The following is a 3035-nucleotide window of genomic DNA, read 5'->3' as shown; positions in this document are numbered from 1 at the left end:
CAACTAGGTTTAAAAAGAAATTTAAGGCTGAATGGCAACTTTAGGGTAACAAAAATTAGTGGTATTAATTTGAAATTTTAACAAAATAAAGTTTATTGTGTAAAATTGGTTATCCCACATGCAAGAGATAAGTGAGCCTGCCTGAAGGCTTTAGACGAGCTCTTAACCCTGATACAAAAGCATATTTGGGAATGTTTCATGTGGGTAATCTGTGAGAAACAGATTCCTAGGTCAAGTGCAGTGTCCATATTCCTCTTGGACAAGCATGGATTCACATCTAAACCTATCTAGGAAAGCATTTTGGGGTAATGCTTCAAAAAATGTGCCTCGAGTGGCTGCACCATGGAGCAAACTTCCATTGGCGTAAGGTGTGAATTTTGAGGGGTATTTATTGGCGTAAGGTGTGAAATCTGAGGGGTATTTATTCTGCCAAAATTGCTCAGTACATGCACCATGGAGCAGAGTTTCATTGGCGTAAGGTGTGAACTTGACGGGTATTTATTCTGCCAAAATTGCTCAGGACATACACCCAATCTAATCCCTTTAGATCAAAGTGAGAATGGAACCCTGGTGGACAACAAAACACTTGTTTACCTCACCAGTGAGTCAATCGCCGGGTGGGTTTATGCTCAACATTAGAGGGTGTGATACCCAATCCAAGCGAGCCAGGGATTTCCCGATGGCGGGAACAGAGGTTGTAGGAATGTGAACCCGAAGCAGATGGGGAAATAGGATTTTGTTGGAGCCCCTATCCAAGGACAGCCGGGGGGGGGGTGGTGGAAAAGATAGGTAATGGGTGATCAGGTGCATAGGTAATGGGAGAGGTAACCAAACAAGGTGAAGATGCAGATGATGCCAATGAGAAAAATATTGATTAGAATTCAGTGCAGAGGATAAGGGAGAAGAAACTATACCCAATGTAGAAGTATCCTCCGCAGCAGATCAGGATCTAGTCATAGGAGGGGAGATTGGCGGCATCTGGGAAGCACTGGATGGATGAGCAGTGACCCTAGCCACATCCTTTGGACTATCCGGACCTGTGGGCTGCTCATCCACAATCGGGTCTTTGTCGGGTGATGTTTGGTTCCCTTTGTAGTAGCCGGAGTAGTAGGCATGAGCAGTGGGAATTCTTTGAAAAGATGTCCAACCTTATGGCATCGTCTACACTTGAATGGAACGCCTTCGTAATCAAGATTTTGTCAGCGAGAGAAATGCCTCCAATGTAGGGTAATCTTTTCCTCCAGGCCTTCTATGGTATCCAAATGAACCAGGATGCGAGCCATAGTCATATTCCCTGACGTTTCATAGGACTGATCATGTTCCAAATAGGTACCTAGTGCGTTGCCTATGCGCTTAAAAACGACTGGAGTCCAATATTGCATTGGAAGGCCTAGTAATTGAACCCAAATTGGCCTAGCTCCCATTCGTTCCCTCTCAGGATCCAATAAGGGATCCCATCTTTTCAGCAGAACATGGGCTAATTCGATATGCCAGAATCTAGAGAGTATCCGGTCCATGTACTCTTCCCTGTGGAAATGAAGGGCAAACCATCCTCGCACAAGCACCCCGAATGGTGGGTAATTCTTTGAGTAAAGAACCCAAAATATCTGAGGTCTAGAGATGAAGTCTCTCCACAGTATAGTTTCGCCCCCAAAACTCGGCCCACCAAGACCTTCTTCGCTGTATCAACAACTTCCCCCATCGAGAGGTCTTCGCCCAAGGATAGGTTGATGCCCCTGTCGACAGCTTTTAGGCACCTTCCTTTCTTTAGCTTGTCAGATCTTCGAGCCGTCGGATAGTCCCAAGATGTCCCCGTATGCCTTGGTTAACCGTTTGTGGGGTGGATGGGGTTGATTTAGGGTTTGGGACCGGGGAGCTGAAGCATCCAAAACAGATAGGGTGCTGGGAGATGGGCCACCAAGATTAAGGGTGCTACCGGATAATGCAGGGACAAGGTAGGTAGCAGTCCTAGGAGGGGGGATGCCAGAGGAGGAAGGGTTGTAGGGCGGGGTGGAGATGTAGGGTAGACGGGGTAGTGGCGCATTGAAAGTGGGTGATGGTTGCAGGCAGGTACCGAGGAGATTCAAGGTAGCCGAGGAAAGCGGTGGGTAGTCCAAGCCGAGGCGTCTTCGATGTTTATAGAGGGCAGAGGATGGGGCACAGATGACCCAAGTTTGTCCAGTGCAGAGCTAGGAGCTGACAGAGGTCGTAGAGATGCAGCAAAAGGACCAGAGCCCGACATAGTGTGATGGCGAGACCAAATGACCTCATGGGGATTGGGGTCCTTTGTATAGTCCACCTCGTCCAGGTCCGTTGCAACCGATAGGAAAACGGTCAATGGTGGTTATGGACTACGAGGAAGGTGGGAGGACTATAGGAACAGAAAACGCTAGAGAGCCCGTGGGAAGGAGGTAAGGTTGAACGGATTCTGGCGAGCCGTGGAGGTTAACCCTTACCGTCAGGTGCCTGGCAGCAGTGCCATAGTAATTCCATTATTGATGACCATCAGAGCTCCGCTAGGGTTTCTTTCCTCTTCGTTTTCCGCCATTTTCAAAACAATTATTTGTTTATGTTCTTGTCTATAATTTTTTTTGGAATAATTTATAAAGATGTAACAGTCAGGTGGTTTTAGATTTTAGATGTTTCATCAAGTATATTCCAGTATAATACTGTATTCCAGCTTTGTTATCAGACAGTTTATGTTCAGGAACCTTACATGTCATATTTGGCCATGATATAACTGTTTACTATTTTAGTATTACAGTGAATTGATCAATGATATAACTGTTTACTATTTTAGTATTACAGTGAATAAGATCTCCAATAAAGAGAGTTACTTTACCTCATTGTTGCTCCAGAATGAAGTCTTTTCTCTTAACCTGTCATTAACTCTGTCAGTATTAACTATTTAACATGTTCTTTAATTTGTTTGAACCATCAACAGATTGTTGTTGTAGTTGGTGCATTTTTAGTGGAAGATACCATTTTGTTTGAACGCTTTATTAGTTTATTTTTACACAAATGTTCTTATGAAC

Source organism: Pinus tabuliformis, chromosome 4_2 (assembly GCF_031772625.1).
Source record: "Pinus tabuliformis cultivar Carrire ecotype Pingquan chromosome 4_2, CPIR1, whole genome shotgun sequence".
Classification (NCBI taxonomy): domain Eukaryota; kingdom Viridiplantae; phylum Streptophyta; class Pinopsida; order Pinales; family Pinaceae; genus Pinus; species Pinus tabuliformis.
This window is presented reverse-complemented; position numbering follows the sequence as displayed.